At 58.2% G+C, this 25300-nt stretch overlaps 1 pseudogene; it reads left to right on the forward strand.

Moving 5' to 3' along the window:
• Positions 1-1850: 1850 nt before the first annotated feature.
• LOC133341955 (extracellular tyrosine-protein kinase PKDCC-like) lies at positions 1851-22941 on the forward strand (annotated as a pseudogene).
• The last annotated feature ends 2359 nt before the right edge of the window (positions 22942-25300 follow it).

Consider the following 25300-nt stretch of genomic DNA (forward strand, 5'->3'; position numbering starts at 1 on the left):
CCTCCACATTACATCGCCTGCAGCGGACCCCTCCACATTACATCGCCTGCAGCGGCGTTACTCCACCTCCACACGTTACATCGCCTGCATGGCGTTACCCCTCCACGTTACATCTCCTGCAGCGTTACCCCTCACGTTACATCGCCTGCAGCGGCGTTACCCCTCCACGTTACATCTCCTGCAGCGTACCCCTCCACGTTACATCCCTGCACGTTACCCCTCCACGTTACATCTCCTGCAGCGTTACCCCTCCACGTTACATCTCCTGCAGCGTTACCCGTCCCCGTTACATTGCCTGCAGCGTTACCCCCCCACGTTACATCGCCTGCAGCGTTACCCCCCGTTACTCGCCGCGTTACTCGCCGCTCGGGGGGCTGTTTAATCCCCGCCTCCGATGCCAGAGTAAACTGTTTAAACGACACGGGGGGTAGGGAGGGAGGGCATTGCTGGGTGAGACGGGTGAGTGGGGGCTTGGGAGTGGCTGGTTGAATGAATGGTTTGAGCCGATGGCTGGGTGAGTGAGTGGTGAGTGAGTAGATGGGCGAAGGTGAGTGGCTGGTGAGTGGCTGGGTGTGGCTGGGTGACAGGGATGATGAATGCTGGGTGAGTGGCTGGGTGATGGCTGGGTAGCAGGGGAGTGAATGAATGGCTGGGTGAGTGGCTGGGTGAATTAATGGTTGAGCCAGTGGTTGAGTGGGTGAGTGAGTGGGTGAGAAGGTGAGTGTTTGGTTCAGGAAGTGAGTGGCTGGTTGAGTGGCTGGGTGAGTGGTTGGTGAGTGGCTGGTGAGCAGGGGAGTGAGTGTCCTGCTGGGCAATGTCTGGCCATGTTGTCAATGGAGGCTCTGGGCCCCGTCAATAAGAACGTGCCTCCTCACGTCACCGCGGTGAGGGACGTTACCGCGACGAGGCCGAGTACAGTCTCCAGTCGAAACATCCACCCTCACCCCCACCCTCACCCCCACCCTCACCCCACCCTCACCCTCACCCCCACCCTCACCCCCACCCCCACCCTCACCCCCACCCTCACCCCCACCCTCACCCCCACCCTCACCCCCCCCTGACCCCCACCCTCACCCCCACCCTGACCCCCACCCTCACTCCCACCCCATCCTCACCCTCACCCCCCCCTGACCCCCACCCTCACCCCACCCCCATCCTCACCCTCACCCCCACCCCCACCTCCCACCTCTCCCCCCCCCTCACCCCCACCCACCCCCACCCTCACCCCCACCCTCACCCCACCCTCACCGCTGGTGTCTGTGACGAGCGCCTCCCTCCCTCTCCCCCTCAATCCCCGCGTTCTCTCTCCCGTGTAACATCTCTCTCTCTCTCCACTCTCCACTTACTCTCCACCCCCCGTGCATCATCGGCTCCCCTCTCTCTCTCTCTCCCCTCACTCTCCACGTGTAAAATACCTCCTCTCTCCTACCTCCCTCTTCTCTCTCTCTCTCACCTCCTCACACCGTGGAATCCCCTCTCCTCCTCATCATCCTCACCCCCTTCTCTCCTCGTATATCGTCCGTCTCCCTCCCTCTCTCTCTCCCCTCTGAGTATTCCCGTTATACCGTTCTCCTCTCTCTTCTGCGTCTCTCCCCTCTGTCTCTCTCTCCCGTGCCCCCCCCCCTTCTCTCTCCCCATCTCTCCCCTCTCTCTCTCCCGTGCCCCCCCCCACGATCTCCGCCATGCGTCTCAGGTGACGCAGCCCGAGCGAGATTCGAGCCGGGCGAAGCAGGAGGAGGAGGAGGAGCGTGGGGATTCGGGGCTCCCGGTGGCTCCCGGTGGCTCCCCGTGAGAGCCCCCCAACCCCTCCAGCCGTGAGTCTGTGAGCGCCTCGCAGGAGGAGGAGGACGATGCGTCACCGCCGGCCGCGTGGCTGCGCTCTCCGCGCTCTGCCTCTCCCCGTTCCTCATCTCGCTGCTCAACGTCTTCCTCCTGCTTCTCCCGGGCGCCATGGAAGACACGGACGCGCCGCGCACGGCCAAGCCCGGCACGGGAACGTGGACACGATGGACGCGATTGACACCGTGGAGCTGGGGATGCTGCCCCGCCCCCGGCGCCGCGGGGGGGCCCCCGGCGGAGGGGCTGCTCCGCTCCCTGGCGCGCTGGGCGGGGGTGCGCGCCCTCGGGGCACGGGGGCGGCCACGCCGAGCTGAGCCGCCTCATCCGCGCCGGCACGCCGAGGTGAGCCGCCTCCGGGCTCCCACGCGGGGGCTCCCCGTGGGGCGGCGGGCGCGTCTCGGACCGCCGCCTCATGGAGACGGGGGCTACCGCCACCTGTCGAGGCGAGGGGGTCCCCCCTCTCCGTCGCCACCACGGCCGCCGCCGCCACCAAAGCTGGAGACCCCGAGGAACCCAGGTCCCTGGGTTGCGCTGATTTGGCCACCGTGTCTGGCCTCCAGTATCTGGGCAGCGGGTACACGAAGGCCGTGTACAAGGCGGTGCTGGGGCCTCCCTCGGGGTCACCCTCGGGCTGGAGGGGGCCCGTGGCGCTGAAGACGGTGGATTTGGGAGGCCACGATATGGCGACATGCGTGAAGGAGTTTGGTGACCCGGACGGATGCTACCGGCTCGCGGCGGCCAAGCTGCTGAAGGAGATGACCATCCTGGGTCGACTGAGGCATCCCAACGTCGTGCGGGTGAGGCGTGCTGGCATCGGCAGAATCGTCGTCATCCATCGGCTAAATCATCGTCATCTATTTGCAGAATCATCGTCATCCATCGGCAGAATCATCATCATCATCATCATCTATTGGCAGAATCATCGTCATCTATTGGCAGAATCATCGTCATCCATCGGCAGAATCATCGTCATCGGCAGCAACGGTAGCATCATCATAATCAGCAACAGCAGCAGAATGAGTCTGCTGAAGCAGTTGTAGCAGATGTAGAATAACCATCATCATCTGTAGCGTCATCAGCAGACATTAGTATCAGCAGTAGTAGTCGCAGCAGTTCCATAATCATGATCGTCATCAGCATCATCAGCAGGGGTAGCAGCAGAAACAGCAGCATCAGCAGTAGCTTTATTGTAAACATAATTAGCATCAAACTCCATCATCAACACAGCTACATCAACAAAAGCATATAATTATCATCAGCAATGTTATTAACATTATTGTAATCATCGTTACAATCACCGTCATCCTCAACATTAGCAACATTCTAACCACCATCGTGATACACGCCTTCATCATGCTCCTCTTTATCTGCAACATGATCAACATCATCAGCATCCTCAACATGATTCATCATCATCATGGAGTCTACTACACTCCATCACCATAGATGCCATCAAAGCCATGAGTGTCGTCATATGTGTTGGTCGTACGTTTACACACCTTACACACTGTACCTTATGTACACACCTACATAAATATCACACACCCGCCTCTGACATATCGTGCACACACACTCACCGTGCACACATCATACTGTAACGCATTAACCCTTCGTCACCTGCATTGTTGTGAGTACACGCGTGTGTGTATACGCGTGATACAAACGCGAGTACGCGTGAGTACATGTGTGAATGTCATCGCGTCCGTGTCGCTGTGCGCGTGTGTGTGTACAACACGTGTGTACACCACGCGTATACACCACGTGTTGTACACGCGTGTTGTATACACGCGCGCACGTGTTGTACACACACGTGTTGTACACACGCACGATGAGTGGCCTTGGATGATGGCGCGACGTGGCCTTGACGCACAGAGCAACATTGGGGGACAATGACCCGTGAAGGACGACGCGTGGAGCGAGCGGGGTTGACGGCGGATCTCGTCTTGATGTGCCTGTCGTTAGCATGCTTGTGGGACAGGCTGCGTGTGTGTGTGTATTGAAGGGCGTGAGATCGTAAATGGACACTGTGATCGATGTTGCCACTTGCGTTTGATGGATGAGATCATTATGGAGCCGGGATTGAATTTATGGATGTGAGATTGGTTCGGGTTTGCATTTGACATCAGATAATTGTGGTGTCTGGTGTGATATTATTATTGTTGTGATGCTCACTTGCACAGAAAGGCCTCACTGAGTCCCAATACTTTTTTCCAGGAGGGTCCTGCCAAGTGATTCGCAGTAGCGAGCGATGTTGCTATCCGTGATTCCAATTGAGTGATTTGCAGGTAATTTGTGAAGTTTAGGATGTTTGGCTAATACCGGTTACACTGTGTGGCGCTTTTGCGATGGTAGGAAGAAGATACAACTCCACACAGATGCCCGAGTGGAGTGCTGCGAGGCACACGCGTTACCGATGTGCCACCCTGCCTGGGATTAATGTGGGTCTTGCATTTGATGGATACGAGATCACTATGATTTGGTATTGGATTATGGATCTGTAATTGGCATTGGGCTTGAGTTTGGGTGATGTCAGATGGTTATGGTGCGAGGTGTTATGCGGACCCGGGATTGAATGCATCAGATTGGATGGATCTGTGATTGAGGATCTTGGATTTATGTATCTGGAATTGGATGGATTCCCCAGCGCGGAGATTAAGCGAACGGATACGTCCATGTGCACGAGAGCGATGTGGGTGGTTTTGCAGATCGTGGGGGAGGCCTTCGATCCAGCAGTGGATTAACAAAGGCCTGTGAAATCGTTGCTGTTCGAACACCGAGGAGAGATGAGATTCGCCGGAATTCTGTGATGGGAGGAGGGCGGGGGGAAGAGGAAAATCCGCCCCCGAGGCGACCTCCCACGTAGCGGATGATGATGATGATAACGAAGATAAACGATGATGAGATGATGTGAGCCGGGCGAGATGATGGAAAATATGGGGGCGGGAAGGGCAAGGAGGGGGGAGGGAGGGGGGTGGATTCCACGTGTGTCTGCGTGTCTGCGTGGGGAGCGTCGTTGTTAGTGCAGCGATTAGCGCTACGCTGCATCACGAACCCACACGGGCCAACACGACCAGTGACGATTTTCTGAATTCGGTCTTGGTCCTCCCCCGAGGTCGACTCAGCCCTAAATTAGTTCCCTCTAGTGCGGTGTGTAAACATCGCCACCGGGGAGACAAAGGCGGCGGGACGTGCTTGTTGGCCACGTACCCCTTCGCGTGCCGTTCATAGGATGCTCGCTGAACAATCACCTGCCCCAAGAGTCTGTTTAGACGCCTATAGCGGCGGGGATCTTGTAGAGAGTTGTTTTTGCTTTGTGTCCACTCTTTGTTGTTGTGCGTGCGAGTGGGGAGCGGTGGCGCAGTGGTTAGCGCACTGCGCCACGAACCCAGCGGGCCACGGCCACCATCAGTGGCGACTTCGCTGTAGACGGCTGCCCGGCGCTTTGGGTAAACGTCGCCACTGGGAGACAAAGGCGGCCGGGTGTGGTGCTGGCCCTCGTTGTGCCGTGTCGTCTGTAGTCGGTGCCCGCAAACAGCACTTGCCCCGACAGGCAGCTGAGGCTACGGCGGGGAGATCTTCTTTGTCTTTGTGTGCGTCCACGTGCGTCTCAAGCAGTGCACACCCAACCGCGTGTGCGTGTGTGGTGTGTTTGTGTACGTGTGTGTGACGTGTACGTGTGTGTGTGTGTGTGTAAGATGTGGTGTGTGTGTACGATGTGTGTAAGTGGTGGTGTGTGTACGTTGTGTGTGGTGTGTGTGTACGTGTGTGTGGTGTGTGTGTACGTGTGTGGTGTGTGTGTGTACAGTGTGTGTGTGGTGGTGTGTACGTGTGGTGTGATCCGTGTGTGTGTGGTGTGTGTGTACGTGTGTGTGTGGTGTGTGTGTACGTGTGTGTGTGGTGGTGTGTACGTGTGTGTATACGATGTTGTGTACGATGTGTGTGTGTACGGTGTGTGTAAGATGTGTGGTGTATGTGTACAATGTGTGTAGTGTACGATGCGTGTACGGTGTGGTGTGTGTACGTAGTGTGTGTACGTGGGTGTGGTGTGTACGTGTGTGTGTACGTGTGTGTGATGTGTATGATTGTGTGTGTGTACGTGTGTGTGGTGTGTCTACTGGGTGTATGTGCACGATGTGTGTATGTGTGAGGTGTGTGTGTGTACTGTATGTGTGTGTACTGTATGTGTGTGTACACATTCGCGCCTTGGGGGTAGCGTAGTGTACAGTACGGTTGTGTACAGTACGGTGTGTACAGTACGCGGTGAGTGTGAGGCTGTACTGATATAATGAGTGTGAGGTCAAATGCAGTCGGACGCGTCAAGGGAAGGTGAGGAATTGGGGGGTACTGGAGGAGGTAATGTGAGCAGGGGTGAGAGGGGTGTGAGTGGTGAGCGAGGTGTTATGGCGAGGGAGTGGTGAGGGAGATGTGGTGGTGAGCGAGGTGGTGAGTGGTGAGGGGCAGGGTGAGGGAGTGGTGAAGGGCTGGGTAAGGGAGTGGTGAGGGGCTGGGTGAGGGTAGTGGTGAGGGGCTGGGTGAGGGAGTGGGAGTGGTGAGGGGCACGGGTGATGGAGTGGTGAGGGCAGGGTGAGGTAGTGGTGAGGGGCTGGGTGAGGGAGTGGGTGAGTGGTGGGGGCAGGGTGAGGGGAGTGGTGAGGGGCAGGGTGAGGTAGTGGTGAGGGGCTGGGTGAGGAAGTGGTGAGTGGTGAATGGGCAGGGTGAGGTAGTGGTGAGGGGCAGGGTGAGGTTAGTGGTGATGGGGCAGGGTTAGGTAGTGGTGAGGGGCCGGGTGAGGTAGTGGTGAGAGGGGCTGGGTGAGGGAGTGGTGAGGGGCAGGGTGAGGGAGTGGTGAGGGGCAGGGTGAGGGTAGTGGTGCGAGGGCTGGGTGAGGGAGTGTGAGGGGCTGGGTGAGGGAGTGGTGAGTGGTGAGGGGCAGGTGAGGGAGTGGGTGAGGGGCAGGGGTGAGGTGTGTGTGAGGGGCTGGTGTGAGGGAGTGGTCAGTGGTGAGGGGCAGGGTGAGGGAGTGGTGAGGGGCAGGGTGAGGTAGTGGTGAGGGGCAGGGTGAGGGAGTGGTGAGTGGTGAGGGGCAGGGTGAGGAGTGGTGAGGGGCAGGGTGAGGTAGTGGTGAGGGGGGCAGGGTGAGGTAGTGGTGAGGGCAGGGTGAGGGAGTGGCGAGAGGCTGGGTGAGGGAGTGGTGAGGGGCAGGGGTGAAGGAGTGGTGAGAGGCTGGGTGAGGGAGTGGTGAGTGGTGAGGGGCAGGGTGAGGGAGTGGTGAGGGGAGTGGTGAGGGGCTGGTGAGGGAGTGGTGAGTGGTGAGGGGCAGGGTGAGGGAGTGGTGAGGGGCTGGGTGAGGAGTGGTGAGTGGTGAGGGGCAGGGTAGAGGGAGTGGTGAGGGGCCAGGGTGAGGTAGTGGTGAGGGGCTGGGTGAGGGAGTGGTGAGGGGCAGGGTGAGGGAGTGGTGAGGGGCTGGGTGAGGGAGTGGTGAGGGAGTGGTGAGGGGCAGGTGTGAGGGGCAGGGTGAGGGAGTGGTGAGGGAGTGCTGAGAGGCTGGTTGAGGGAGTGGTGAGGGGCAGGGTGAAGGAGTGGTGAGAGGCTGGGTGAGGGAGTGGTGAGTGGTGAGGGGCAGGGTGAGGGAGTGGTGAGGGAGTGGTGAGGGGCAGGGTGAAGGAGTGGTGAGGGGCAGGGTGAGGGAGTGGTGAGTGGTGAGGGGCAGGGTGAGGGAGTGGTGAGGGAGTGGTGAGGGGCTGGGTGAGGGAGTGGTGAGTGGTGAGGGGCAGGGTGAGGGATAGTGGTGAGGGCCAGGGTGAGGAGGAGTGGTGAGTGGTGAGGGGCAGGGTGAGGAGGAGTGGTGAGGGAGTGGTGAGGGGCTGGGTGAGGGAGTGGTGAGTGGTGAGGGGCAGGGTGAGGGAGTGGTGAGTGGTGAGGGGCAGGGTGATGGAGTGGTGAGGGGCAGGGTGTGAGGGAAGTGGTGAGTGGTGAGGGGCAGGGTGAGGGAGTGGTGAGGAGAGTGGTGAGGGGCTGGGTGAGGGAGTGGTGAGGGGCAGGGTGAGGGAAGTGGTGAGGGGCTGGGTGAGGGAGTGGTGAGGGGCTGGGTGAGGGAGTGGTGAGTGGTGAGGGGCAGGGTGAGGGAGTGGTGAGGGGCTGGGTGAGGGAGTGGTGAGGGGCAGGGTGAGGGAGTGGTGAGGGGCAGGGTGAGGGAGTGGTGAGGGGCCAGGGTGAGGGAGTGGTGAGGGAAGTGGTGAGGGGATGGCTGGGTGAGGGAGTGGTGAGTGGTGAGGGGCAGGGTGGAGGGGAGTGGTGAGTGCGTGAGGGGCAGGGTGAGGGAGTGGTGAGGGGCAGGGTGAGGGAGTGGTGAGTGGTGAGGGAAGGGGTGAGGGAGTGGTGAGGGGAAGGGTGAGGGAGTGGTGAGGGAGTGGTGAGGGGCTTGGGTGAGGGAGTGAGTGGTGAGGGGCAGGGTGAGGGAGTGGTGAGGGAGTGGTGAGGGGCTGGGTGAGGGAGTGGTTGAGGGGCTTGGGTGAGGAGTGAGTGGTGAGGGGCAGGGTGAGGGAGTGGGTGAGGGGCAGGGTGAGGGAGTGGTGGAGGGCTGTGTGGGGTTTTCCGGAGTCTGGGTATCGTCAGGAAGCAGCGGTGAGGGGGGAGGGGCTGTGATAGGGATGGGGGGTCACGAGGGGAGGGGCTGTGATGGGAATGGGGGGTCGCGAGGGGAGGGGCTGTGATGGGGATGGGGGGTCGCGAGGGGAGGGGCTGTGATGGGGGGTGACGAGGGAGGGGCTGTGATGGGGGGTCACGAGGGGAGGGGCTGTGATGGGGATGGGGGGGTCGCGGGGAGGGGCTGTGATGGGGATGGGGGGTCACGAGGGGAGGGGCTGTGATAGGGATGGGGGGTCGCGAGGGGAGGGGCTGTGATGGGGATGGGGGGGGTCACGAGGGGAGGGGCTGTGATGGGGATGGGGGTCACGAGGGGAGGGGCTGTGATGGGGATGGGGGGTCACGAGGGGAGGGGCTGTGATGGGGGGGTCACGAGGGGAGGGGCTGTGATGGGGATGGGGGGTCACGAGGGGAGGGCTGTGATGGGGATGGGGGTCACGAGGGGAGGGGCTGTGATGGGGATGGGGGGGTCACGAGGGAGGGGCTGTGATGGGGGGGTCACGAGGGGAGGGGCTGTGATGGGGATGGGGGGTCACGAGGGGAGGGGCTGTGATGGGATGGGGGGTCACGAGGGGAGGGGCTGTGATGGGGGTCACGAGGGGAGGGGCTGTGATGGGGATGGGGGTCACGAGGGGAGGGGCTGTGATGGGGGATGGGGGGTCACGAGGGGAGGGGCTGTGATGGGGATGGGGGGGTCACGAGGGGACGGGGCTTTCTGGACTTTAGTTCACGAAACCCGAGCGTGGGATGTAACCTGAACTCAGACTCCACACACAGACACACAAATACTCCCTCTCACACACACAGACTCACACAAATACTCTCATACACAGACTCACACACACAGACTCACACACAGACTCACACAGACACACACACAGACACACACACAGACACACACACAGACTCACACACACTCACACACAAATACTCCCTCTCACACACACAGACTCACACAAATACTCTCATACACAGACTCACACACACAGACTCACACACAGACTCACACAGACACACACACAGACACACACACAGACTCACACACACACAGACTCACACAAATACTCTCATACACAGACTCACACACACAGACTCATACACACTCACACAGACACACACACAGACACACACACAGACACACACACAGACTCACACACACTCACACACAAATACTCTCATACACACACAGACTCACACACACAGACTCACACACAGACTCACACAGACACACACACAGACACAGACACACACAGACACACACAAAATACTCACACACACAGACTCACACACATACACACAGACTCACACACAAATACTCTCACACACACACAGACTCACACACAGACTCACTCAGATGCACATACAAAGACAAAGATCCCCCGTATAGCCTTAACAGACTGTAGGGGCAAGTGCTATTCGCGAGCACCTATGAAGACCGGCACGGTACACCAGGGGGTGGCCAGCACCACGCCCGGCCGGCTTTGTCTCCCTAGTGGCGATGCTTACACACCTCATAAGGTACTCAATTGAGGCTAAGTCGATTAGATACATACACACATACTCATGCACACTCACATATATACACGCACACTCATACACACAGATACACTCGTACACAGATACTCATACACACTCATACACACACACACGGATAAACACATACTCATACACAGACACACACACTCACACATATATACTCAGAGATGCGCACACATACTCATAGGCAAAGATCCCATTCCATGTGTAGCCTTCAACGGACTGTTAGGGCAAGTGCTGTTCGCAGAGGTCGCAAACGGGGTTTGATTCCTTAGCCGTACTCGTACCCGGCCGCACCAGGGTTGCAAATGGGTACCCATACCCGGCCGGGTACGGGTACCCGTTCCCTACCCGTACCCTACCCCAAATGAGTGACAAATGGTTACTCACCAGTGACTCACGGCCTACCCGTACTCGGCCGCACCAGGGTCGCAAACGGCTACCCGTACCCGTACCCGGCCGGGTACGGGTAGCCGGGTATCGGGTAGGGTACGGGTATCGGGTACCCGGTTGCGACCTCTGGCTGTTCGTGAACACGCACGAAGGCCGGAACGGCACAACAAGCGGGTGGGGGCCCAGCACTACGGCCGGCACTTTGTGTCCTCAGTGATGTTTTTACACACCGCACCAGGTACTCATTTAAGGCTGAGTCGGCCTAGGGGAGGCCCAAGATCGGTACAGATAATCGTCACTAGTGTTGGCCGTGAACGAGAATCGAACTCGGGTCGCTGGGTTCGTAGCGCAGCGTAGCGCTAACCGCTGCACTACCGCCCCCCACTCATTGACACACACACTGATACAAAAGACACAGATACACATAGATACCAAGATACACACACATACTCATGGATATATTCTCACGTACACACAAGCTCGTAGATACACGCCCCATCGACATTCACACGTGAAGTCACACTCGCACACAGATACACATAGATACAAGATACACACACATACTCATGGATACATTCTCACGTACACGCATGCTCGTAGATACACACCCATCAACATTCACACGTAAAGTCACACTCGCACACAGATACACATAGACACAGACGAGAGGTCGACCGAATCTGAACCGAAAAGTAAAAATTTTACTTTCGGCCGAAACCGAAACCGAAAGTTAAACTACACTTTCGACCGAGACCGAAACAGAAAGGTATATAACCGAAGTTACCGAATACAAGATTTATTAAATATGTCATGATGCAATGCTACTTTAATTAAAAATAAATCTAGAACTAATCATTGAGAGCCTGCAGTTAAGAGTCGCTTAATATCAAATCTTTAGGTGTTACTTACTGAGTAATTATATCCAACAAACGAATGTTGTAGTTAAGAAACAACAGTTTTTCCGCATTCAGCCAGTCAGGCTGCCGTCTGTTGACCGGTCGTATATACATTAGCAGACCATGGTTGCGGCTGTAACCTCGCTCCCAAGCTGCTGCTGCTGACCTGTGTGTGTTTGCAGCCTATCGCATAGGATTGCCTAGCGCCGACTGACCGGCCGATAGGCAGAGTGATAGACGTAGCACTAGCGTTATATTTTAAAAATAGATCTTCGGTTGATGACCACCGAAAGTCAATAGAGTATCAGTTTCGGCCGAAACCGAAACCAGACCGAAAGTAAAAAATTGACTTTCGGCCGAAACCGAAAGTATGCCGAAAGAGGCCATTTGCCAACTTTCGGTGCCGAAACCGAATTTGGGTCGGCCTCTAACACACAAAGACAAAGATATATAACAGTAGCCACCATTCGCCACAAAGTGCTTTTGCAAGAATAGGTGGACTGAGGCCACGTTAAGTGTGGAAAGCTCACTGCCAGGAGGTCACGGGACCTTGTTGGAGGGCGACTCACTCCAACTGCTCAGTGGCGTCCTTCACAAGCCTCCTCCACAGAGGTCCATCTTGAATACCGCTTGTACCAGTCATCGGCAAGTTCCATTAGCTCCACATCCTCCTGTACTACATGAGCCCATCCTTCTCTTGCACGTCCCGCACCCGTTTAAGCCTCCTCTGGGTAGCATAACAGAAACAGCTTGGGCATGCGGTGGCTGGGCATGTGGGCTACATGACCCAGCCAACGCAGCCTCGCCTGCCAGAGGAGCTCACTGATGGGATCGTGAGCTCCTCACACAATTCAGTTTGGTTAAACCCAGGATAGCTTGAAGGCAGGTCAGCCGAAGTGTTTCAGGCCAGCGCACATTTTATTTTTAAAGGCGACCACATTTCACAAGCATAAATAAGAGGGGGTAAGAGTGTGGCTGAGATGCCCCGGAGCTTCATGTGGAGCTACAGACTTCCTGATAGCATTATGTAGCCATTGACAAGATAATGCTGCTCGACTCCATTCGGAATGAAACCTCTTTCGCCTTATCAGAGCTGGCCATGAGCAACACTGTCCCCTCCCCTCCCCCCCGGTACTCTTGGCAAGCTGGTCAGCGTGGAGTGTTTGTTCACACAAAGTACCCAGAGATTCGCTCTGATTTGGTGCGTCTGATGGTAAGGCTGGATCCACCTCTTCACGGCGATCTCCGGTGGGACGCGTTAACGCTTGCTGCCTGGGATCCAGTGGTGCTGTCACAAGAGGAATGGACGGTCCTCCATTCGGGCCAGGATGACATCAAACAACAGGGAGTGTGCCTTCTGAATACAATAATGAATGGGTGTGTGGGAGGCCACGAGTCCCAGGCCATTGTTGGCTCGCCTCCGCATCAACGGGAGGAATGGTGGTGGTGGTGGTGGTTGCCTACGTCCTCACCGTCTGTGGAGGGATGCAGGCAAGGCTGGTGATGACTCAGAGTCTGTCTGACCCCTTTCCCGAGCCTCGGCTAAAGTGTCCACGTGATATCGAGTCAGCTTTTTGGGTAAAGTTAATGCCCCCCCCCCCCCCCCGAGTTTACGAGTTTAATCGGGACTCGGGCACTTGACTGTTATTGAGCCAGATCGGCCCATTAAGCAAAGGTACGAGGCTGCTTGATTTCTGTGCAACCCATGGGCTTGTGAGCACCAACGAACCGTTCGCCCATTGACACATCCATTACAGCGCCTTGCGTGCATGCGGAGTCCCAAGCAAGAACATCTGCTGGCCATGGCCTTCACACCAAAATCTGTCATGGAGCTGATCTATCCACCGACCATCGGTTTGTTGTCTATAAGATGATGCGCCTGTCATCTTCCACTGTGGGGGTGGGCATCCACCCTGGACCCCATTCAAAACTCACAAACACCTGGTCTCAGATAACTGTTGAATTGTCGTAAGCAATGATGTTATCATGGCTTGCAGGTAGTTGGCATCGACCCGCTGCCAAGGGAGAATGGCTAGATTCAGGACTGCGACTCGCGCAGCTGTTATGGCTGCACCGGGGTTCCCAGTCGAGACCTCCACAGAAACCCTTCTTGGCGGAGGTGTTCCAGATGGAGCGGGCGCGCATTCTTACCGCCTTCAACATCCCACGGCGAAGAACGAGGAGGTTTACCGCAGCCTATGAACCGCGCGGTGCTGCAACGCTGTTGAGCGGTGGTCGCGGGCTGCTGAGATGGAAACGGTCTCAGAGGCACGCATGTGAACATATGAACATACAAATGATAGAGATCCCACGATGTAACGTTACGCACGAACATAACGAGATGTGCATACGTGCGCGCGCGCACACACACGTGAACACGCGCACGTAATCACAAGCGAACATGCACACGTGACCTCACGCTCACAGTCCGTTACTAGCCTCCATGGGGAGAGCTAGGGAGACGGGGGAGGCAGGAAGGGGAAGATGTGAAGAGAGAGGCAGGGAGGTGAGCGTGGAGCAATGCAGGGTTGCTGAGTCTCGTGCAGACTCCAGGGGTCTCGGGGAGTCTCGGGGAGTGGTGAGGCAGGCAGCAGCAGCAGCGATGAGACGCGCTCGGAATGTCTCGCGCTCCTGCTGAGAGGCAACTCCCCCCCCAACTCCCCGCTGCTCCTCCAGCAGAGAGACTCGTGACTGACGAGGAGGAGAGAGTGTGAGGAACGACACGTGTACACACGTACTGTATCTAATTTAAACACCATGCACATGTAAACAAAGGCGGTGACCCCCCATATTCGCCTTTAATAGATTGCGAGGGCAAGTGCTGTTGAGGAGCACCTATTAAGGACAGCATGTTCCTGATAAACATACCCGGCCGCCTTTGTCTCCCCGGATTTGATGGGTTTTTTTATACACTGCACAACCTGGGTCATCTAGGAGCCGCTGACCCAGGATGTGCATGGCGTGTTGTTGTGGAGTGGACACTGCTACCGGGAGGGTAACGAAGTCTCGGACTCGCTCACGACGATGACGATGTTGATGATAACGATGAGGTTGTTGACGCTGATGATGTTGTTGTTGTTGTAGCTGTACGGACACTGCTACCGGGAGGAGTAACGACGTCTCGGACTCGCTCACGGCCATCACGGAGCTCGGCTCTCCACTCGAGATGATCCAGCTCCTGCAGACGTCGTGGGAGGAGCGATTCCGGGTCCGAGCCACGTGACTACCTCTGTGCCCACCTGTGTGTGACTACCTGTGTGTGTGACTACCTGTGTGTGTGACTGTGTGTGTGACTGTGTGTGTGACTAGCTGTGTGACTAGCTGTGTGACTGTGTGTGTGACTACCTGTGTGTGTGACTAGCTGTGTGTGTGTCTACCTGTGTGTGTGTCTACCTGTGTGTGTGACTACCTGTGTGTGTGTGACTACCGGTGTGTGTCCTAACTGTGTGTGTGACTAGCTTGTTGTGTTGTGACTACCTATGTGTGGGCTAGCTGTGTGTGTGACTACCTGTGTGACTGTGTGTGTGTGACTACCTGTGTGTCTACCTGTGTGTCACTACCTGTGTGTGTGACTACCTGTGTGTGTGACTACCTGTGTGTCATTAGCTATGTGTGTGACTACCTGTGTGACTGTGTGTGTGACTACCTGTTGTGGTCTACCTGTGTGTGTCACTACCTGTGTGTGTGACTACCTGTGTGTGTGGCTACCTGTGTGTGTGACTACCTGTGTGTGTCACTAGCTGTGTGTGTCTACCTGTGTGTGTGACCTACCTGTGTGTGTGACTACCTGTGTGTCATTAGCTAGTGTTGTGACTATCTGCATGAATACCTCCGTGACTAGCTGTGTGCGTGACCGCCTTGTGTGTGTGTGTGACTGCCCTTGTGTGTGGTGTGTGTGACCGCCCTTGTGTGTGTGTGACCGCCCTTGTGGTGTGGACCGCCCTTGTGTGGTGTGTGACCGCCCTTGTGTGTGTGTGTGACCGCCCTTGTGTGTGTGTGCGTGACCGCCCTTGTGTGTGTTTGTGTGTGACCGCCCTTGTGTGTGTGTGTGACTGCCCTTGTGTGTGTGTGTGTGTGACCGCCCTTGTGTGTGTGTGTGACCGCCCTTGTGTGTGTGTGTGACCACCCTTGTGTGTGTGTGTGACCGCTCTTGTGTGTGTGTGCGTGACCGCCCTTGTGTGTGTGTGTGACCGCCCTTGTGTGTGTGTGTGACTGCCCTTGTGTGTGTGTGCGTGACCGCCCTTGTGTGTGTGTGTGACTGCCCTTGTGTGTGTGTGTGACCGCCCTTGTGTGTGTGACTGCCCTTGTGTGTGTGTGCGTGACCGCCCGTGTGTGTGTGTGACTGCCCTTGTGTGTGTGTGTGTGTGACCGCCCTTGTGTGTGTGTGTGACCGCCCTTGTGTGTGTGTGTGACCACCCTTGTGTGCGTGTGTGACCGCCCTTGTGTGTGTGTGTGACCGCCCTTGTGGTGTGTGTGTGTGTGTGCGTGACCGCCCTTGTGTGTGTGTGCATGTGTGTGTGTGCGTGTGCATGTGTGCGTGTGTGTGCGTGACCGCCCTTGTGTGTGTGTGTGACCGCCCTTGTGTGTGTGTGTGTGACCGCCCTTGTGTGTGTGTGTGACCGCCCTTGTGTGTGTGACCGCCCTTGTGTGTGTGTGCGTGACCGCCCTTGTGTGTGTGTGTGACTGCCCTTGTGTGTGTGTGTGTGACCGCCCTTGTGTGTGTGTGTGACCGCCCTTGTGTGTGTGTGTGACCACCCTTGTGTGTGTGTGTGACCGCCCTTGTGTGTGTGTGTGACTGCCCTTGTTTGTGTGTGTGCGTGACCGCCCTTGTGTGTGTGTGCATGTGTGTGTGTGCGTGTGTGTGCGTGTGTGCGTGTGTGTGCGTGACCGCCCTTGTGTGTGTGTGTGACCACCCTTGTGTGTGTGTGTGACCACCCTTGTGTGTGTGTGACCACCCTTGTGTGTGTGTGTGTGCGTGTGTGTGTGTGTGCGTGACTGCCCTTGTGTGTGTGTGACCACCCTTGTGTGTGTGTGTGACCGCCCTTGTGTGTGTGTGTGTGACCACCCTTGTCTGTGTGTGTGACCGCCCTTGCGTGTGTGTGTGACCACCCTTGTGTGTGTGCGTGCGTGCGAGTAGATCTGCTTGAGCCTGACGAGGCTGCTCCACTACCTCGCCCACTCCCCCGCTGGGCCCCGTCGCGCTCCTCGACTTCCGCCCGCGCCAGTTCGTGCTGCGCGATGGGGAGCTCAAGGCCAGCGACCTGGACGACGCGGGCGCCGGAGACCCCCCCTGCCGGTGGCGCGGGGGTGCCGCGGGGGGGGCCGCGGGGGGGGCCGCGGGGGGCCCCCCGCCGTGCTTCCTCCACTTCCCCGCGAGGAACTTCACGCTCCCCTGCTGCCCCCGCACCAGGACGTGCGCGGGCCTCAACGAGAAGCGCAACCTCTACAACGCGTACAGGTGAGCGGAGTGGCGAGGGTGTGGCGTGGTGAGTGTGCGGGTGTGTGGCGTGGTGAGGGTGCCGGGGGTGAGCGTCGTGGTGAGGGTGCGGGGGGGTCGGGTGGTGAGCGTCGCGGTGAGTGTACAGGTGAGCGATACCATGAGTGCACAGGTGAGTGATGGGGTAAGCGATGAGTTGAGTGTACAGGTGGGCGACAGGGTGGTGAGTGGCAGGGTGAGTGTATGGATGAGCGAAGGGGTGAGTGACCAGCAGAGTCATGGGTGAATGGCTTAGTTAGTCAATGCTGGGGTGAGTGCTTGTATGGTTGAGTATCTGTGTGATTATCTCAGTGAGTACCTGGGTGAGTATCTGAGTGAGTATCTGGGTGAGTATCTGAGCGAGTACCCGTGGCTCTTGCAGGTACTTCTTCACCTACCTCCTCCCCCACAGCGCCCCCGCCGGCCTGAGATCCCAGCTCAACGACATCGTCAACGCGACCGGTGAGGAGGGGGTGCCAAGGGGGGTGATGACGGGGCGGGGTGACGGGGGGGGGGTGACGGGGGGATGCTGGGGGGGGGTGACGGGGGTGGTGAGGGGGGCGGTGACGGGTTGGGTGGTGAGGGGGGGGGGTGACGGGGGGGGGTAACGGGGTGGTGAGGGGGGGGGGTGACAGGGCGGGGTGACGGGGGGGGGTGGTGAGGGGGGGTGACAAGGTGCTTGGGCACTTGGGTTCGATTCCCGCTCACGGCCAACACCAGTGACGATTATCTGAACCGGTCCTGGGCCTCTCCTAGGTCGACTCAGCCTCAAAATGAGTACAGTACTTGGTTGTGGTATTCAAACATCGCCACTGGGGAGACAAAGGCGGCCGGGCGTGATGCTGGCCACCCACCCCCTCGTGTGCCGTGCCGGCCTTCATAGGTGCTACTCGCTAACAGCACTTGCCCCAAGTCTGTTAAAGGCTACACGGGGGATCTTTGTTCCTGGGTATCTGCATGGGTGACTGGTATTTGTGAGTGTTAGTGTGTTAAGCATGTACGTGTGTTAACGAGGTGTTTTAACAATGTGTGTTCAGAAGGTATGTGTGTTCATGTTGTGTGTTAACGAAGTGTAAGTGTGGGTGCGTTAAATGCGTGCTAATGAGGTGAGTGAACAATGTGTGACGACGTGTGTTCATGAAGTACGGCGTGGTGAGGTTCGTGAGCTCACGAGCTGTGTGGTGATGTTAACCAACGAGCTGTGTGTTGGTGAGGTGAGATAAAGATGCATGTGGTGACGAGGTGAGCTGACGAGGAGGGTGATGACGAGGTGAGGTAACGAGGGGGGGTGGTGACGAGGTGAGGTAACGAGGGGGGTGGTGACGAGGTGAGGTAACGAGGGGGGTGGTGACGAGGTGAGGTAACGAGGGGGGTGATGACGAGGTGAGGTAACGAGGGGGGTGATGACGAGGTGAGGTAACGAGGGGGGTGGTGACGAGGTGAGGTAACGAGGGGGGTGGTGACGAGGTGAGGTAACGAGGGGGGTGATGACGAGGTGAGGTAACGAGGGGGGTGATGACGAGGTGAGGTAACGAGGGGGGTGGTGACGAGGTGAGGTAACGAGGGGGGTGGTGACGAGGTGAGGTAACGAGGGTGGTGACGAGGTGTGTGTTGGTGAGGAGAGTGTGACGAGGTGATGACGAGGGGGGTGATGACGAGGTGATGACGAGGGTGATGACGGGAGGGTGATGACGAGGAGGGTGTTGACGGGGTGAGTTGATGAGGTGTGTTGACGAGGGGGTGGTGACGAGGTGATGATGACGAGGTGTGGCGTGGCCCAGGGGAGCTGCGGGTGGGAGTGGACGAGACTCTGAGCCGCATGGAGTCGGTGCTGCACCGTACCAGCACGGCACCTACCGCTCCACACACAGGCCAGCAGCTCACCACGGGTGAGCCACTCCTCCTCACCACTCACTCACTCACTCACCACACACTCGCTAATCATATCACTCATATCATCACTCATCCATTCCACTCACTCATCCACTCCACCTCACTTCAATCACTCACTCACCACACACTCGCTCATCACTCACTACTCACCACACTCACTCACCCACTCCACACTCACTCACCACTCACACCTCACCACTCACCGATCACTCACCACTCACTCACTCACTCACCACTCAATCACCACTCACTCAACAACACTCACTCATCACTCCAATCACCACACACTCACTCATCACTCACTCACCCCACACTAAACTCATCACCTCACTCAACTCACCACTCACTCACAACCCACTCACTCCACCGCTCACTCACTGTGTATGGGCACGCGTGTGTATGGACGACTGCGTTGGCTGTTGTCGCCTCCACGTGAGTGGGGGGGATGAGTTTAAGGGTGGGTTGACGTGAGTGAGGGAGGGGGTGAGTGGGTGGGTTGAGTGAGGGAGGGGGTGAGTGGGTGTGTGGGTGGGAGGGGGATGAGGGGCGGGGCTGGGGTCTCTCCACCCTCACGTCGTGTTCGCATTGAGCCGCACAAAAGGGAGCCTCTCGTCCTCTGCCCCCCCCACTCACAAAGGCAGCCCCCCCCCCCTCGCTCTGCGCCTACTGACGACCCAATTAGCATTACTCAGCACGGGTCACGGTGGGGGGGGGGGCATGGGGGGAGGGGGGGGCACGGGTGGGGGCCATCGCCCCCCCCGTCCCACGTTGGAACTTAGATAATGTCTATGCTGTGGATCTTGGGCGAGAAAGTGAGATTGTGAGTGAATGCACGAGGCGTGCTGGTCCCTCCAGCAGCACCACTCGCGTTGTCGAGTCACGTGGTCGGAGCAGCCCCGTATTAGATGTTTTCCACCCCCTCCCCCCACACACCCGGCACACGACGTCAAGTATTAACGAGTGCCCGTGAGAGATAAGGCGACGTGGGGAGAGGCGTGTGTGTGTACTCACATCCACACACTCTCTCACTCGCTCACCCGCAAAGACAAAGATCCCTGTACAGCCTTAACAGACTGTTGGGGCAAGTGCTGTTAGCGAGCATCTATGAAGGCCGGAATGGCACACGAGGGGGTGGGTGGCCAGCACCACGCCCGACCGCCTTTGTCTCCCGAGTGGAAGTGTTTTTACGCACTGCACCAGGCACTAACAAAGCAAAGATCCCCCGTATAGCCTTAACAGACTGTTGGGGCAAGCGCTGTTAGCGAGCACAGGTACTAACACACACACATTCTCAGCCACGGACTCGCACACACAGCACGTGTGCATACACACCCCATACACGTGTACACAACCCACACGATGTGAACACACACCCCATACACGTGTACACCCCCCAAACGATGTGAACACACACCCCATACACGTGTACACACCCCAAACGAGTGAACACACACCCATACACGTGTACACACCCCTCGGCTCGCCACAGGAATGCACTCACAGGGGTCCAGGGACCCCTGGGGTCAGGGGTTGGGGTCGGGGGCGCCTAATAACCGTGCTCGGGAGGGGGAGGGTGTAGGGGGAGGGGAGGAGAGCAGAGAGAGGAGGGGGGGAGCAGAGAGGAGGAGGGGCTCAGAGAGGAGGGGGGAGCAGAGAGGAGGGGGAGCAGAGGAGGAGGGGGGAGCAGAGAGGAGGGGGTGCAGAGAGGAGGGGGAGCAGAGAGGAGAGGGGAGCAGAGAGGAGAGGGGAGCAGAGAGGAGGGGGAGCAGAGAGGAGGGGGGGGCAGAGAGAGAGGGGGGCAGAGGGGGGGGAGCAGCAGAGAGGGGAGGGGAGCAGAGAGGGGAGGGGAAGCAGAGAGGGAGGGGGGCGCAGAGAGGAGGGGGAGCAGAGAGGAGGGGGGAGCAGCAGAGAGGAGGGGGGATGCAGAGAGGAGGGGGAGCAGATAGGAGGGGGGAGCAGAGAGGAGAGGGGAGCAGAGAGGAGGGGGAAGCATAGAGGAGGGGGGAGCAGAGCAGAGAGGAGGGGGGAGCAGAGAGGAGGGGGGAGCAGAGAGGAGAGGGGAGCAGAGAGGAGGGGGAGCAGATAGGAGGGGGGGCGCAGGGGGGAGGGGGAACAGAGAGGGGAGGGGGAGCAGAGAGGAGGGGGGCAGAGAGGGGGCGCAGAGAGGAGGGGGGCAGCAGAGAGGGGAGGGGGAGCAGAGAGGAGGGGGTAGGGAGGGGGAGCAGAGAGGGGAGGGGGGAGCAAGAGAGGGAATCAGAGAGGGGAGCAGAGGGTAGGGATGTAGAGGGGGGAGGGGCGAGAAGTTTCGCTTTTAATCCCTTAAGCCCCCCTCCCTCCCTTCCCCCACGACCAGCCCTGACCTGTCCTCCCCCCTCCCTTTGGGGTTTGACGGGACACAGAGGGATGGGATCCGGAGGATCCTGCCCCTTGCTGGGCATGGGGTCTTCGAACACGTGACATAACTAGGGTGATGATGGTGAGGTGCTGATAATGATGAGTGGGTTGTGCTGGTGGTTAGCACTGTCGGCTACGTACGGTTGTGAAAGAAGTTCAAATACCTGCAACGGTGGTGTGATGATAATGGTGATGATGTGACTGTAATTCGTCTGATGATGATGGAGATGTTGGCGGCGACTGCTGCTGTTGATGACAGAAACACCTGTGCAGGACATCGATCCTCGCAATCACGCACCGCTCTCTCAACTCCCCTCACCCCTCCCCTGCCCCTATCACTTGCCACCGTTGTCCCCTCCCCCGGTTCCCTATCCCCTTGGCCTGTATCCCACCTCCCAACTCACACTCATCTTCTACTCGGTTCTCCTTTCCGCATATCTCCTACCCCCCTGCCCCTTCTCTGTCTGACCCTCTGCTCCCCATCCCTGCCACTTCGCTGGCTGTGTTCCTCTTCCCCATCACTTCCCTTTCCGCCGCTCACGTGCTCTGCCCTTTCTTCTCCGGCCGCCCGCTCCGGTGCGTAACCCCCCCGCGCGCCCCACCGTGTCCCCCCCCCCCCCCCCCCGCAGACTACCGTGAGGTTGCGCGGCGTGGCGGTGTCGGAGCGCCACGGACTACCGCTGCATGCCCTCGTACCACCCACGGCGTGCCTGCTGTCGGTGTGCACGACGCGGGCGAGGCCGCGCTCGTGTGCAGCGCCCACGCGGCCCTGCCGCGCCTTCGTGCTCACCGGCACGCTCACCTGGACAGGTGAGAAGCGCGCCGGCGGGGGTCAGAGAGGGGGCTGGAGGGAGAATGGGGGGCTCACCAGGACAAGTGAAAGGGGTCTAAGATGGGCAGATTGGTGGGGGGCGTCACACACACACACACGCATACCCATGAATGCACACAGACAGGTACATGAAAATTGAGGAGACAAAGGCGGTCGGGCGTGGCGCTAAGCACCGCCTTGTACCACCATGCCAGCCTTCAGCGGTGCTCGCTAACAGCACTTGCCTCAACAATTCTTCAAGCTATACGGGCATCTTCGTCTTTGTTTGTATATGTGTATTAAGTGTGTGCCTGTGTAGTGGTTAGCGCACCTCCGATTAGCACGGTTGGCTACGTACGTTGCAAAAGAAGTTCAACTTATGTACATACATCCCTGTGCTACGAACCTGCTCACAGACAACATCGGTGACGAATATCTGAAGTGGTCCTGGCCCTCCCCTAGATCAACTCAGCCTTAATTAGTAGCTGGTGCGGTGTGTAAAAACATCAGTACGATGGAGACAAGGCGGCCGGGGCGTGGGGCTGGCCACACCACCCCCTCGTGTGCTATCCCGGCCTTCATAGGTGCTCGCTAACAGCACTTGCCCCAAGAGGCATTCATGGTTACAAAGAGTGTCTTTGTGTGTGTATTTAAATGGCATGTAAGCTTGTGTGTGTGTATTTAAATTTGTGATCACACATGTGTGTGAATCACAGGAGGCACGTGTCTGCCTTGACCGCCTTTGTCTCCCTCACGTGGCTTTCAACTCAATTTAAACATTCACTGCCAGAAAGAATGCGTCTGCAGATTTCAGTCTCCGACCCCCCTCTCTCAACCACTCTCCCCCTCTCCCTCTCTCCTCCCTCCCCATCATTAATCTCTGTCTCTCTGCGTATCCCTCCCCCCGCCTCCCCCATGCTCACCCCTGCTCCCCCCTCGTCTCTCCCACCGCCCCCAGGTCGCCAGCTTGTGTTCTTCAAAACCGGGGCTGCAGAGATTTCACCTCTGACCCCGACAAAATCACGTACGTGCGGGATGTGAAGATGGGGCGCGGTCACGTGAGGACTGTGTGTGCGCGCGTGCGCGCGCGTCGTGGAATGTGTGCGTGTGTGTACGTTTTGTGCGCGCACACACGCATGCGTGCACACGCATGCACTGGTTTATACAAACACAGCCGACAGAAGATGGAGGGGGAGAGGGGGAGACAGAGAGAGGGAGGGAGGCAGTGGAGGAGGAGAGTGTGTGTGTGGTGGAGGAGGAGAGGGTGTTTGGTGGAGAGGGTGGTGTGGTGGAGGAGGAGAGGGTGTGTTGGTGGAGAGGGGGGTGTGTGGTGGAGGAGGGAGGGTGTTTGGTGGAGCGGGTTTGTGTGTGGGGGAGGAGGGAGAGGATGTGTTTGGATCGGAGAGGTGTTTTGTGGAGAGGGTGTGTGTGGTGGAGGAGGGAGGGTGTTTGGTGGAGAGGGTGTGTGTGGTGGGGAGGAGAGGGTGTTTGGTGGAGAGGGTGTGTGTGGTGGAGGAGGAGAGGGGTGTTGGTGGAGAGGGTGTGTGTGGTGGAGGAGGGAGGGTGTTGGTGGAGAGGGTGTGTGTGGTGGAGGAGGAGAGGGTGTTGGTGGAGAGGGGTGTGTGGTGGAGGGGAGAGGGGTTTGGTGGAGAGGGTGTGTGTGTGGAGGAGGAGAGGGTGTTTGGTGGAGAGGGTGTGTGGTGGAGGAGGAGAGGGTGTTTGGTGGAGAGGGTGTGTGTGGTGGAGGAGGAGAGGGTGTTGGTGGAGAGGGTGTGTGTGGTGGAGGAGGAGAGGGTGTTGTGGTGGGGAGGGGTGTGTGGTGGAGGAGGAGAGGGTGTTGGTGGAGAGGGTGTGTGTGGTGGAGGAGAGGGTGTTTGGTGGAGAGGGTGTGTGTGGTGGAGTAGAGGGTGTGTGGTGGAGGAGAGGGTGTGTGTGTGGTGGAGGAGAGGGTGTGTGGTGGAGGAGAGGGGTGTGGTGGAGGGGAGAGGGTGTGTGGTGGTAGGGGTGTGTGTGGTGGAGGAGGGGTGTGTGGTGGAGGAGAGGGTGTGTGGGTGGAGGAAAGGGTGTGTGTGGTGGAGGGGGTGTGTGTGGTGGAGGAGGCGTGTGTGTGGTGGAGGAGAGGGTGTGTGTGGTGGAGAGAGGGTGTGTGGTGGAGGAGAGGGTGTGTGGTGGAGGAGGGTGTGTGTGGTGGAGGAGAGGGTGTGTGTGTGGTGGAGGAGAGGGTGTGTGTGTGGTGGAGAGAGGGTGTGTGGTGGAGGAGAGGGTGTGTGGTGGAGGAGGCGTGTGTGTGTGTGGAGGAGGAGGGTGTGTGTGGTGGAGGAGGGTGTGGTGGTGGGAGAGGGTGTGGTGTGTGGTGGAGGAGAGGGTGTGTGTGGTGGAGGAGGCGTGTGTGTGTGGTGGAGGTAGGGGGTGTGGTGGAGATGGTGTGTGTGTGGTGGAGGAGATGGTGTGTGGTGGTGGAGTAGAGGTGTGTGTGGTGGAGATGGTGTGTGTGTGGTGGGTAGGGGGTGTGGTGGAGATGGTGTGTGTGTGGTGGAGGAGATGGTGTGTGGTGGAGGAGAGAGGGTGTGTGTGTGGTGGAGATGGTGTGTGTGTGGTGGAGGAGATGGTGTGTGGTGGAGGAGATGGTGTGTGGTGGAGCAGAGAGAGTGTAATGGAGGAGTGAGGGGATGAGAGACAGTAGGGGGAGGGGTTGATGGAGATGTCGGCTTGTCGTCATGGCAACCTGATGTCACGTGAAGAATTCAGTCAGCTGTGTTGCCATGGCAACTTCGGGGCTCTGTGCCACGTGCCACTGGGGGCCACAGGGGTCCTTGTCCCGAATTCCCAGGGGGCCCTGCGCACACAACACCATCGCCATGGCAACGGCCAGGGAAAACACATACCCCGAACCCTGAAATCAAGGGAGGTCAGCAGGGGTTCACATGTGATGACAATGATGTGATGACAATGATTATGACTATGGCGATGATGAAGATGGTGATATGACGATGGTGATGAAGATAGTGAGAGACAGTGACAGTGAAGATGACGGTGATGATGATGATGATGAAGCCGGTGACGACGATGGCGTCGACAATGATAAAGACGACTGTGATGATGGCGATGGCAATGATGCTGAAGACAATGCTTACTACGATGGCGTCGTTCACAGTGACGATGCTGATGAACTGTTAAGAAGATATCGCGACGACGATGAGGGTGCTGATGAGTCACGAGAGCCTCTCTAAACATTCACGTCATGTTTTCATGTAACCACGTGTCCCTCTGATTTCGTGGCCTTAAAGGCCATGGGGTTGGGGGGGGGGGCGTGCAGGGGGTTTGAGGGGGGGGGGCGGTTTAAGCGGCCATTGCTGTGTTCTACCTGGGCCGCATTTAGGCTGAGTAGATCTAGAGGTGGCTGCGCTCGCCATTGAG

The sequence above is a fragment of the Lethenteron reissneri genome, chromosome 13, assembly GCF_015708825.2.
Source record: "Lethenteron reissneri isolate LAM-NWPU_2019-01 chromosome 13, ASM1570882v1, whole genome shotgun sequence".
Taxonomy (NCBI): Eukaryota; Metazoa; Chordata; class Hyperoartia; order Petromyzontiformes; family Petromyzontidae; genus Lethenteron; species Lethenteron reissneri.